Genomic DNA, 14,397 nt, shown 5'->3' on the forward strand with positions numbered 1-14,397 from the left:
TGGCATTAAGCCTGACAAATTTAAATAATTTCCCCAAGAGAGCGCCTTGGTAGGACACTTGATTTAGTATATTTCTTTTGAAAATTGACAGGCAAATATAGGAAATATTCTCAGGTTAAAATGTGTAACACCCCGCCCGCACACACACACACACACAATCACATGCACAAACAGTTACAGCCCCACACACACCCCATTACCCCCCCTCCCCCTTACACACATATACTATACCTCCCACACACACACACACATACAACCCCCACACACACACACACAGCCACACACACAACCCTGAGCGCCGGTCATATTATGTACATACTATTACTAATGAATACCTGATTATATCATATATTTTTGGGAACAATTCACACAATTACATTTTGTTTTAACAAACATTAGGGCAACAAAAGGACATACCATGACTTATGAAACATATATGTCTTGTTTTTTTAACCATTCAAAACAAACAAACAAACAAACAAACAAACAAATAAATAAATGAGAGAGCAAACGCCTAGCCAATGTGAGCAGATCAATGGTGAGGCAAGTTCAAAAATACCCCCCTCCCTTTGTCAGCAAACAAAACAGCCCTCTGAGAGTCGGCAGAGAGGCCTCCATAAGCCCTGAGCTCCACACTTCTCTGTGGCGCAAGATTCCCACAGGAGTGCCTTTCTAGCTAAACCTTCCCAGCCTGCTTTGGGGTGAGAGTGGGGGGAATAAAAATCAATTCTCCCCTCCACTGAAAATATTTAGCAGAGGAGCTCAAATCCCTCGCAGGGGGTGGCCAGCCATCCATCCATCCATCCATCCATCCCTTTCATTCTTCCCTCCATTTTCTTTAGTGAGGCACGCTTCTGAGCACCCCTCTGTTCAGGGGATCTGCGCTGTGGTCGGTTCCACGCAAAGCTCATTAAGTCAGGATCGGTGCAAGCCAACGGGAGCCGTGGGGTGCATTGTGCACAAATATTTTGCCCGTGGAGCATACAAGGAGGAAATTAACGGCTCGTCTGCCTGCGGCACTTTGCGTAGTACATTTTCAGCAGGCTCCTCAGCTTCCCTGTATGTGGTTATTATAGAACCATAACCACCAGGCCTTAGCAGTGCTGATTGAAAGAGCTACTGTCCAGGAAGTAACTGCTACAATGGCTCAGCCTGCCCTTTTAAAAATGTACACCATTATAGGTTTAGGTATTTTTGGCGACTGTAGAGCTCCCTCTAGAGTTGTGATATATTTATATTTTACTCTGCTGTTGCAAATAGCAAACTTCTTGTGACTTATCCCTCCCTGTTCACAATGAAAATGCTTTTGTTGTGGAGGTGAAGGATTAACAACAGGCAAAAAAAAAAACTTCCAAAGAGCTATATCTACTGATGAGGTAATGTTTCACGATTCTCGCGAGAATTGTCGGGCCACCGTTCTTGAAGTTGCATGGCTGGTTTTCTCGGTAAAATTGGCTTCGTAAAGGTGAAAATGTTGCATAGTGTACCTTTAAAAGCAGGGTGATAATGACATTTTTTCACCCCTACTCACTACCATAGAAACAGAACCTTTTCTCTGCTCTCTAAAGAGATTCCTCCCCTTGAAGCCTCCCCAGTCAGCGGCTCAGGTGGAGGATGAGATGTTACACCTGCACAGACGACACATCCCTCTTAATCAGCAGCCCCCCCACCCCCTACAGACTCTACTGTCAGAGCGATACAGACCACAGATGCTAGTATATCACTTCCTCTCTCTACATGGGAGTGTGAAGAGAGAGAGAGAGAGAGAGAGAGAGATAGATGTGTGTGTGTGTGTGTGTGTGTGTGTGTGTGTGTGCGTGCGTGGGGGGTCACAGCTGGAGACGTGGAGAAGAGAAGAAGAACAGGAGTGGCAGGTGTTTGTGTGTGTGTGTGTGTGTGTGTGTGTGTGTGTGTGTGGGGGTACCCCTCGACCCTCTTTGTCTGCCATCCTGTGGAGAAGATGGCAGACAGGCTGGCAGGCTCTCTGTCTTCAGGTCGGAGGACAGAGACAAATGCTCCGGCCCTAAATAAATATGTTTCATGAATCATGCTGGTGTATGACAATCTCTCTTCCTGAGAGCCGCTGCTGACCAGCACCGAGACAAAGAGAGGCAGCTCCACTCCTGACCACACAATGAGGTGGAAGACTAAAGCTCTTAGCCTAGAGAAAGCTTGTCCGGAAGGGGCTACTCATCATGCCCTTTACACAAACGCTGACAACTTTTGAATAAGGTAGCTCTTCATGAAAACAGCATCATTCCTGTGACAGTTAGATACTTTGATTGACACATGCAGTACTTACAGCACACACATGCAGCACACACAGACACAGACAGAAGACCCAAACATGTACACACACACACACACACAGACACACACACACAAATACACACACACAAATACACACACACAAATACACACACACACACACACACACAGAGCACTGTTTGAGACCTTTTATGCTTTCTTCATTAGCTAAGTGGGTCAGGCCACACACAGTAACGCCACTGTTTGTAAGCCAAGGACAGATGCATCTGCAAACGTCTCTATCTTTTAATAAGCATTTTGCTTTTCCATCAGAACACAGAGCGCGTTTGTGAGCACATTTGTGCAAACATACATCACACAGACACACACATACAGACACACACACACACAAACACAAAGAGAGCAGGTGACTCAAAGCCTGAACTGTGCCAGACCTGGCCCTAATCCCACTCGAGTCTTATGAACAGTCTTGTAGACAGATGTTTGAGTGAGTTGAGATTAAGAGGTCTTCACGCCACTGCTTACTATTTAAAAAAAAATGTATCTGGGATTAGACTGCAAGTGGTCAGTTCCAAATACAAGTGTAAACAATCACTGAGACGTGTTATGATCCCATTGCTAAAACCCCTTGCTGGGTTGGTCAGGGACGCATATCTTTTGTAGTGTAAACGCTAATGTGTTCTGATGTGTCCTGGACAACGGGAGTTCTAATGAATGTGAGCGCGCTTACAGAATCTAAACACCTTGATTCTGATTCTGATTGATTAAATGTGTAAACAGCGATGTGTCCCAGCGGACCACTTGTGATCAGATCACCCAAAACATAACGTAACGTAAACTAGCCCCAAGAAGACCAGCTCCACACTAGTTGAGAGGAAAAACTCACACACTCACCAGGGAACATGGAAAGGAAATGTAAAAAATGTGTAATTACACATTTACCAAAGGGAAGGGGGGGGGGGTTGTGGTGCCCTTTAACCAGAGAGCACAGCGAATCAATTAGTCCCCACATTCCATGATAGTGTGGGAGAGTGAACTGTGGCATCTGCTGCTGTGCATTCCTCATGCTTCCTGGAAACGCAGCCTAGCGAAGGCCAGGCAGGCAGGCAACTCAGAACACTCAACTCAACCCCTGCACTGAAGTCCAGAAGTCAGCTTTCGAAGATTTGTGGCGATAAAAGGAGTTTAATTTAGTTAACTTTAATCTATTACCGGTACATTCTTTCGTCAAAGGAACAGTGTTCAAAAGACATCAATCTGGTGAGATGAGATGTTTTGTACCAGACACAGCCGCTAGCTAATTCCTTCTGCATTTCCTGGAAAGGTAGACAATAAAATAGACCATACAATAAAATACATTATGATAGGAAATAAAATACAACAGCTTGAATACAAGATAAAAAAAACAGTAACAAAATAATTGGTTCGGTTTCTCTGCAGGGATTTTTGAAACAGCAAGATTACAGGTAAAGGAAAAAGTACTTGTTTATGACTTCTTATCTCTGTCTTAATAAGAAAACAAATGCTCTAATTGCTACAAATTAGCCAACAGGGAGTTCAAGTCTACCAGGTCACAGGGCAGCCACTAAATCATTAACAGGCTTAACACAAGGTGCTTTGTCCTTCTGCTGCCAAATCCAGCACACTAATGAGAATTGCACGACCTCTGACCAGCGCCACAAAGTAAGGTCACAGCTCTATCTTTTAAACTATAAGCCCAGGTGTTTGGACACAGAATCGAAAGAGCTTTACGAAATTTGTCATTTTCAACTCCCTCTGCTCAATAAAAAGTGACCCTGTCGGCCATTTTGAGCTCAGAAAAGCTTTTAAACAATTTAAAAGGACATTTCTCAGAGGAGTCCTCCCAGTTAGTCGTTTAACGGATGTCTATGAGGGGACAACAACTTAGCGAGCCAAAAGGCTACCACTGCACAGAGCAGAGGGACCAGTCTTGGCATTTCAGGTCAAGAATCAACAAGCAAAATGAGAGGTTCAGTCTGCCCGTGCTAAAAACACCCAAAGGGACATTGTTTATTATGTGGCAATGTGCAGAGTACTGAAAACATGGCTGCCGCCTTCAGCACAGGGTACAGTATGTTTCTCTCTCTCTCTCTCTCTCTCTCACACACACACAAACACTTAAGCGCGCACACATACACACACACACACACACAAATGACATTCACTGCATCATTGCCTTCATAGAGAGAGTCCAGTGGTGTGCAGATGAACATTCTGTGCCCGTCAACCATCTCACGGTCTTGCGCTGGAACACAGCGATCCCGACGCCATGTTCACAGACCTGAACACGAGCCACCCTGGAGTGGCCAGGCCGTGCTTGCTCCGGAAGAGTAATTAACCAAGTTGTTTTTCTCCACATAAAACTCCAGCCTTGTGTGTGTGTGTGTGTGTGTGCGCGTGAGAGAGAGAGAGTGAGAGTGTGTGTGTGAGAGAGAGAGATAGATAGAGAGAGAGAGAGAGAGAGAGAGAGAGAGAGAGAGAGAGAGAGAGAGAGAGAGAGAGAGAGAGAGAGAGAGAGAGAGAGAGGCAATTGTGTGGAACATCCTTGAACCTTTGTCAGCTCGGAGTTGAGAGTCGGACAATGGGCCTGTGTCCGCTCCCTGAAAGGAGCGGGAAAGCGTGGATGCGTGAATCTGGTGTTTAGACAGGTGCTCGACTGCTTTATCATCTTATCTCTGTGGAAGAGTTAAATAGCACAGGGCGAAGAAAAGGGAGAGAGAGAGAGAGAGAGAGAGGGAGAATAAAACTCGAGTGTAGTACCCGCAGCATAACACCTAATGCTCCATTTACAGGAGCGGCCGCTCGGGTGGGCAGTAGCTAGTGGCTAAACAGTATGAGCTAGCACTGTGGGGGGAACAAATATAATGCTTCATATGCCAACCCCAAACAACAAACAGCCAACCACACCACACAAAAGAGATTGTGTACAGTAGTAAAGGTTGGAGGGGAGAAATCAAACCCTGACTGTTGTATCACTATTTTAGATAACAGCCTGTAAGGTCCAGCAACTTCCAGGCACAGTGCCTGTGTGCGGAGCAGATTGCCCAGACCCGTGGTGAAGCCAGGCACAGCAGGCCTACTTCCCTTCCCTGTCCACAGAGCCCAACTCTGATGCAGGCCAGGGACCACACAGAGCACCTCTACCAGGGCATGAGTCAAACAGATTGGCCGTGGGGACATCACGTCTCAGAGAATCGGCCCCTGCCACAGCCTGCGTGCCTTTCAATATGGCCTCCACCAACTCACCACCAGCCTAAACTAAACACTGCCGCCACACACAGGAAAGAACACACACACACACACACGACTAAAATCACAGCTAAAACACATAAATTAGAAGGCTCGAGGAGGCATTACTTTATTAAAACATTGGCTTAGGTGTTCAACATTGCTTGCTGTTCAAGCTGTTAACGAGTTGTGAGGGACGATTAATACAGATGCTGATGGAAAAGGTGATGAATGCCTCTCATTCGTGCTGAGACATTTTTTACAGCTCTAGAATGCGAGCTTGTTGCCACCTGTCAACGCAGAAAGGCTGCACTGTGTGTGCACCTTCATTAAAAACACTGCATACTGTTTTTTGTGCACATTGTGAGCTTAACACGTCCAAAGTGGGGCCTCCTTAATAGCCCAGGATAAAGTACGGCAATTTAGCCACGGCACAGGCAGTTTAGACTCAGCGACAATACACAATTGGAAGCAATGATATTAACTAGTCGTATTTGATGAAGGAAAAAAACCCTATTGTGACTCCCCGGAGGAAATGAAGCATTTGACACGGGTGGTCGGGGAGGCTTGTTGCTCGGAGCCAGAGGGGGGCAGAGGGAGTTGGCCACTTAGTGTTAGGCAACGATTATGTGTGACAGAAATGCTCAGAAGGAAGCGAGGCAGAAACAGCCAAACGGCAGCTAATGTCATTTCCCTATTAGCAAGGCGTGCCTTTAATTGTGCCCAGGGTATGCGCGGAAGACACGGCTGCCACCTCGACAACCCACTGCCACCTCTGTGACTCCAGTTCCCGGGCAAAACATTCTCATGCCTGTGAATGTCCTTCACTGTGCCAACAGCCATGAAATCAACATAAAACAAATTGGCAGAAAAAAGTGGAGTCTATCTATGGTCATAATAGTAATGCATTAATAACTATGCAGATGGAAAAAAAAACATGAATAATGGCTATTAAAAATATTCTTCAGGGTGAAGCTATCTTTGTCTAGCATGGAATTAAATGTCTCTGCCACATGAAACGTCCAAGGCGCCGGCATGTTGTGAAATTGAAGTCTCTTCAGCCGTTCCCTTCCTGCTCAATTTCTCTGTGCCAGAAGCTAAATGGGTCGGAATTGAAATGAGATCAACACATTGTCAAGGCTCTGCCACACAGCCCGTCATCAAGTACTGTCAGAAATGTTTCACACTCTCCAAAAAGCCACTACAAATTTACCCAAAGAGTTTAATCCCCCCCACACACACACACACACTTGAGATGGAGGAACTTGGAAAAATACCACAGACAGCACTTAACCTCTCAACCCTAGCCTGAGGGAGGGGTAGCCAGAAGTAGATATGGGGTTTGTACAAATTGCAGACAGGGACCATGGCTAAGAGTATAAATTAGAATCTAAATACCTCTCTCCAACTGTGAGCGGCCGGCGGGGCAGTGAAGTGTGGTGGTGGTTCCTCCCTGCGCACCACTGCTCTGCTTAGCTAATCTGGACGTGGGTGGCTTTAGCACTGGAAGGGAGAACCTGCCAGATATAAAAAGCTTTGACAAGTCACGAAAGTTGACGAAAATGTTATGAGCTAAGAGAAGGAGGAGGTTGAGCCGGACGGAGTAACTTAACGGAGCCGATGGGGTGTGGGGTGGAGAGCCTAAGCTGGGGGGGGGGGGGGGGGACTAGAGCTGGCTAGTCAAATTCTGAATTCAAACAGCACACACACACACACAAAACACAAGATGGCCTGAAGGGATGAGGGATGCTGGCTGGCTGGCTGGCTGGCTGTCGGCAACAAGTGGGAGCTGACCTGTACGGCAAGAGCCTCTGGCCCTGCTTTGGTTTGCATAGGCTGCTGGTGGACCCTGGAGAGAGAGAGAGAGAGAGAGAGAGAGAGAGAGAGAGAGAGAGAGAGAGAGAGAGAGAGAGAGAGAGAGAGAGAGAGAGAGAGAGAGAGAGAGAAAGAGAGAGGCGGGCAGCTCTGATCCCAGCCATTTCAACAAGACTCGCTGGTTGTCAAGGAGATCAAAATGGCATCCAACACTGAGTGTGCTAGTCTCTGTGTAGCTACCTTTGTCACTGGATTCTTAGCATGGTGTACACATCCTCATGTGAAAACCTTTGTCAGAAAGCGGTTGATATGAATGAATTATATGACACATAAAGCCCCGTCTCCCCCAAGGAGGACTGTGCTGATTTAATAAACATTTGCCCTCATATTTTTTGATGTAAGGCACTTGAAAAGCTACATCAGTCAGTAAGCCTTTTCCATGTCAATGATATTAGACACTGAAAAGTGATCAAAGCCTGCATTAAATCATCAGCTCCACAGTGCAGTTTATGACCGATTATCCCAAATCACGCTTAATCTCAAAACAAACGTTCTGTTTGGCTCCCAAGCGTGTTCCGGAGCCTTCAAAATCTCTCCTTAATAGGTATTGGAGCGACGCGGATACATCATTAAAAGACCGACTGTAGAGTTTGTATGATTTAATTAAACAGTCTCACACTCTCAGCTACCTCGAGCCTCCTGAGCAAGAGCAGAGCACTCAGAGTTTCACGTTTGAGCTTTTGTTCGCTCGAAATAAGTTGGCGGTGTCGCATTGATTGCCTTTTTCTTTTTCCTCCCTCTTCCTATTACCTCGTCTGCGACAAATTGCATTTTGCATCTCTGTCCATGTGCAGTCTTGCGTTTGATCTGAATCAATGCAGGAAACAGTTCGGCATGACAGGGCACAAAATGGCAGCAGCTCGTCCAAATTAGGGCCCCGGCGCCGGGTCTCGGGCGGTGGAGAGGCGACGGAGGAGAGGTGGTGGCGGCGGCGGCGGCGGCGGCGATGACACAGGCAATCATCGGTGGCACACTGCAGATTAATTTGAGCTAAAGATGCCGCCGACCGAGACATCCCCAGGGGCGCTCCGCACCGAGGGAGACTTTAATATTCATCACAGGCCGGGGCCCAGACAGCACGAAAGCATTCACTTCCAGGGCAGAGAGCCGCAGAATATCTTTGTTAAAGGGCGCCCAGTCTATTGACAGATCTCCTTGTAGCCCTCCACCAGCAATTGGATGAGCAATTATGGCAAGTGGGCCTGTCACAGCAATGTGGCGCTTTAGGAGGTAAAAACGATGCATAAAGTGCCAGCCAAACGGCTGTCCCTGTTAGCAAAGTGGCGGGAGAAAGAGAGAAAGAGAGAGAGAGAGAACAAGATAGGAAAGAAATGGCACCTCATTGTAGCATCCTCATTGTGAGAGCAGCGACAACTAACGCTGAAGAGGCTTTGAACAGGGAGCATTACCGGACTGAATATTAACTAGTGAGACTCACACACAGCCAGCTGTCATGCTGCAGCCCTAACGCAGGAGGCCCACTTTGCATGCATTGGTTGGTGAGGCTCCCATAGCCTCTTTAGGCTACTGCTAACCGACAGGCTTCTTAGTGGCATCACCTGACTGGCTACTGCGACTTGTTCATTCCAAAGCCATCCTCGACATCTTAGCACTAGGAACGACAGCCTATTGGTTTTCTCTTTTTCCCCCTCTCACTGCCACATTTGGAGATTCCATGCAGCTATAAATGCCGTTTGCCCCCCCCACCCCCCCATAAAGATTCATGATTTCCATGACAAATGGGGCTTCTCTGACAGGATAATTCTTGGTCTGTATTAAAACCACCCGCAGGCATGTCAGAAAGCAGGAGCTGGCATTGAACTCCTGAAGACATTTAAATATCTCAATTTTTTGGCCGGAATCCGAGGAGTATGACACATTAAAATCCTGGCTGAACTGTTAAATTGTCAAAAGCAGACATCACCAGCTTTTGCTATGCTTTAAAAATACGGTTCAATATCAATGCCTTTCACCTTGCCAGTCTAGTAATAACTCATGAAATACACTTTAGCATAAAGAGTCACATTTCCAATGTAACCATTTAATGAACCAGACACAATTATGTTGTCAGCAGCACAGCCTTAAAGTCCTATATGGATAATGTAGATATGATGTTAATATTACACTGCCGTATTGAAAAGGCATCTAAGTGATTACATTACGATTACAGTCTTTTCCAATGATGGGTGATAATCTGAGAGAAAGCATGGTCGATTTCAACTAGGATGAAAAAGTCTGCCATCTGGCTTCCATGTGTTTTCCACTGCTAATTAACCAGAAGATTACACAATGATGATTTGTCAATATACCTTTATTATGAATTCTCTTCTCAGAGACTTCTTGTGCTGTGAGGTCTTTATGTGAATGTGTGTGAATGTGTGTGTGTGTTCGTGAATGTGTGTAAGTGAGAGTGCGTGAATGTGTGTGTGTGTGTGTGTGTGAGAGAGAGTGTGAGAGTGTGTGTGAGAGAGTGTGTGTGTGTGAATGTGAATGTGTGTGTGTGTGTGTGTGTGTGTGTGTGTGTGTGAGAGAGAGTGTGGCAGCTGGTGCTCCACCATCAGTAAAATTCAACATAGACAACATGGCATATCAAACTACTGTGCAAGATAAGCATGTAAAACCAGTCAAGTCACTTTATTTGTATAGCACATTTAAAAACAACAGTTAACCCAAAGTGCTTCACAGGTAAACAGGGACCCCAAGTAAACATACTTTCCCCTCACTACCAACCAGGTCTAATGTTTGAACTACCATTTGTTTGGTCCTTAGCTAGTGTGTTCTTGTATATTTAAGTACAGTTACACACATAGTACTATATAATTTCTATAACTAACAGTACATACTATGGTTAGAGTCTGGGTTGGGGTTAGTTCCATGAATGTGCCTGACGCTATTCATTGCGTAGGTAAGTGCACTGCAAGAAGTATACTTAATATAAAATGGGATACAACTGGCTTATTCAACCACCAACCATCACATACTATGACCTCTGCTTCTCTGATCCTCTGATCTGAAGAAACAGCCTGTCCATGTGTGCGCGCCATGGGCATGTGAGTCTGTGTGTGTGCATGCAAGACACCCACTGAACACCCAGGGTGAAATCAAACTGTCTGTTTAGGAGCAAGACGAAAAACCAAAGAGACTCATTGGTATTCAACAGCGAAAGCCGTGATGCTTCCAAGTGATGCAGCCAAAACTACACGATAAAGATCTGTCAAACGAGCACTCTTTGAAAACCCGCTTGTGAACACTGCATTGTAAAAATGTTAACTACTCCCTCTGAAAACGGAATGATTTGTGATGAGGAGGAGGCCAAGAAAAGGCCTCAGGCATTGCCTGTGTTGCCCTGGCAAAGACGAGATACAAAGCTTTTTAGGTCATTATTTAAGTACAAATTTGTGGGTGACAAGTATTCGAAACTTAACATCATTTGAAGTCTTACCTAACTAACCCATGTGTCTTTCATTCAGTTCATTTGGTGTGCGAAAGAATCACAGCAGTTAAGGCTAGTTAAAGATTAGAATCGAAATTGTCACGCATGTCTTCAAGCGATGCTCGTCATGGGACATTTGTCAGCTAAAACAGGGATGACTTCTGAAGAACCAAGAGCTCCCCATCACATGGCTCCATTTGCAAACTGTGGGGCCATAATCTCTGAGAAACAAAAGCATTATTGGAATCCTGCAAGTACCATTACTATTACTGTACCAAAGATTCTAGAGCTCTAGAATCTTTGCTATTACTACCCCATCACAACTGCTGCACAACATCTGCACGTTCTAATTGGCTAGCAAAATAATTTTTCTGTAGGCGCTCACTGCTAGCAAGAAATGTAGGCTTTACTTGGACCAGAATGTCTCTGTTGATTAGCTAATGTTTAATTTAAAGGAAAACTTGGCAGGATTTGCTATATTTCCCCCTTTACTGGAGAAATTGTGCATTATGCTACTTCAAACTGTGGAAAAAGGTAACAATAAAGCACATGGATTTGTTTACAAGCTAGCGAAATGGTTAGCATAAGTTCGGCAGAACAATGTGGATGTTACAAGGTAAGAAACACGATTTAAAACGAGTTTCTTGTTTCTCACTTCTCTTTCCAGGACCGTAGTCTCAATGTTGCAAGGTTGGTTTTCCACCTGGGGATGCTAGGGGCAGCGGGGAAAGTCACCATTTCCACCGGAACAGGTCATTTAACCATCCAAATGATTTCTAAATGGGTTTATTACGTTGAAATAGTTGCCAAGTTCCTCTTTAACAGTGCCAATGGTGCTATGGATTTAATCCAAAGACTTCTGGGTTAAAAGATGTCAGTCAGCATTTTGTGTGTCTTTTCAAATAATCTGAATCCTGTGTTAATTAATGCCTTCTCCCAGACAGGACTTGTTATAGCAGGTCTTTCCTCAGATGCCACAAGTAGAAGTGTTCACCAAAGCAATTCAACACACATTAAAGAAATTCTCAGAGATTTTTATGCAATTTAGGAGCCTGCAGTTGTTACTTTTGGACACAATGCTTAAGCTATGATTTGTATTAGAGTGCCTGTCCAGTATACTATTCTATGCTAACAGTCTAGCCAGTAGCCATTCTGGAGTGGCTCTGGCCCGAATCTAGTGGAGAATCTGGTCTTGATCGGACCCCGAGTCAGCAGCTCTCTGTTTAAGCATCCGACACTTGTGGGAAGAGCAGCAAGGTCACAGGATAAAGGAAGAGCAAAACCTACTCATGCATATCCAATGTAACTCACTGGAGGCTGATAGATCCATTCACTCATTCATTCATTCAAAAGCCATGTGTGGAAGTGGACGGCCCAGATTTGTTCTCTCAGAATACTGATTAGAACCAAATGGTGTGACAAGTTATTAACAGAGCGTTCAGTCAAACGCTAAACATCATTTCCATTCCTAATACAGGGCAAACGCTCCTCCTCTTCCCCGGAGGACTTGCTGGGAACAACAAAAGGGAAATGTGATCTTGTCCGGCCTACTATGCGGTGGACCCATCGATCCCAGCCATTGATTATAGTCTGAGGCCATTAATGGGCAGAAATGGGGGGGAATACCAGCAGAAGCCAGACACGACTCACATACCACGACCAAGCAAGCTGACAATTCCATTGAAGGCACAGGGCACCTGGATGCAACCCCTGGGGCTTACCATTGTCTTTTTGTTGCTGGCAGTGGGACATTTCAAAGGTTAATTATTTCTGCTGATCGATTACAGGACCAGCCGTTTCCAAGAGCAGCCAAAAGGTGTCGAAATGAAAAGGCCAAACATCCAAATGTTTTTTTTTTTTGGTTCGCCATCTCTCTTTCTTATTCGCAGTTCAGTTCATCTGTGTTTTGGTGGAGTCCTGTTGTATGTACAGCATCTGCCTGAACAAATCCAATTACAAAGTTCAAAGTTTGGTATAATTTGCTGGAGACATCAAACTTTACTTGATATTCAAATGAAAGGGATTAGTCTGTTTCATTTCCATTCTGCTCCGTTTCAACTTCTTTTTGTACTCCCTGCTTTTGGGAATAGTAGTAGTTTTTTTTAAGTTCCTTGAGGAAGAGATTTTTAATATACAGTACTTCTCGACCCCCCAAAAATAAAAGAAGATAAAGGAACAAAACACCCGTTCATCCTTGTCTGAGACACATTAAAACAGTACTTCCTGCTGGCAGCTTGCAAACAACATCTCCCGACGTTATAAATTCCCTTGTGCTTTTTGTCCCACATCTTTTTAGAATTTATATCGGAAATAAACTTGAACTGTGGCCATGAAAATGCTTATATCCCCCGCGGTAACGTGGGGGCTAACTATTCGCAGCGTTGGCCCCGGCGATAAATCACGCGTCGTCAGGCCTGTCCTGGCCACAGCCGTTTTCAGACCCATTTACCACTGATAATGCCCGCTGTTCCCCCGGGCCTCTGGGGGGTACAGGGCGCGGCGGGCTCATGAATCACACCTCTTTCTCATCACTAGCGGCCCACCGACCGGCCACCAGCTCCACGCCACGATGCCACAATGGAGCTGCTGCCAGATCGCCTCACCTGGATGCCTGGCACAGGGGCACACACCTCAGGGGAGGGAGGGAGAGGGGGGAGGAGTGGGTTAGCGGGATGGGGAGGGGAGGGTTGCGTTGGGTTGGGTTTGGGGAGATGGCAGAAGGGCATCCTTTTATCTTAGCCCTCCCCACTCACCAGGCTCACACCCGTTGCCATCAATAACAGCCCTGCCATCGATTATGAATAAGAGCCAGGCTAGCGTGGCATGCTGATTAAGTAAGGCACTGCATGATCAAGAGCGCAACCTTCTCACCTTGTTCACATCAACACCAACATCAATTAATATCCCCCTCCCTCACCCACCACACACACACACACACACACACACACACACACACACACACACACACACACACACCCGCCTCTCTGCACTTGGCAAAAATCCCACTTCTTCTCTCTCCGTCTCTCTCTCTCTCTCTCTATGAAGAATCTCCCACAGAGAAGCCATGTGACTTTTGTCCTGTGCACACACACCAGTGAAGAAATTCCACCTCCACCACTGCTAACACTTGCTTTAAATATTCCCATGCTTACAATTATCACATCAGTAAGGGGTAAGAGACATGTGGCAAGACACATGTGTAGTTGAGGGAAGCAATGCACTTCTGCCCACCATCAAGCAGCAGTGTTTCCCACAGAATTGGATTCAATTTGTGGTGGTAGCTGACTTTGACAGCGGGGGTTTGGTATTAAGATCGTCTTGGTAGTGTATAGGTCTAATTGAGTGCCTGTCACTTTATGACGTTTGAGGGAACCCTTGCAATTGTAACACAGTTGAAAGGCTGCTGATGTGTGGATGCCATTCATAACGTTTTCTACATAGTTAAAATAAAGGTTCGTACTTCTCCTTGGGACAAGCACTTTTGAATTTTGGAAAACACTTTTCCATTTACATCGGGATTTTGCAAACATTCAGTGTCAGAGTCAATAAAATGAGCCCTTCAACGAAATTGA

The 14,397-nt window shown here is 45.5% G+C and overlaps 1 protein-coding gene across 24 annotated transcripts in view; it reads right to left on the bottom strand.

The window, feature by feature from the left end:
• Positions 1-14,397, bottom strand: part of ptprfa (protein tyrosine phosphatase receptor type Fa) — a 226,507-nt gene that overhangs the window by 201,107 nt on the left and 11,003 nt on the right. The gene's annotated exons all lie outside the window — the stretch shown is intronic.

This window comes from Alosa alosa, chromosome 9, assembly GCF_017589495.1.
Source record: "Alosa alosa isolate M-15738 ecotype Scorff River chromosome 9, AALO_Geno_1.1, whole genome shotgun sequence".
Classification (NCBI taxonomy): domain Eukaryota; kingdom Metazoa; phylum Chordata; class Actinopteri; order Clupeiformes; family Clupeidae; genus Alosa; species Alosa alosa.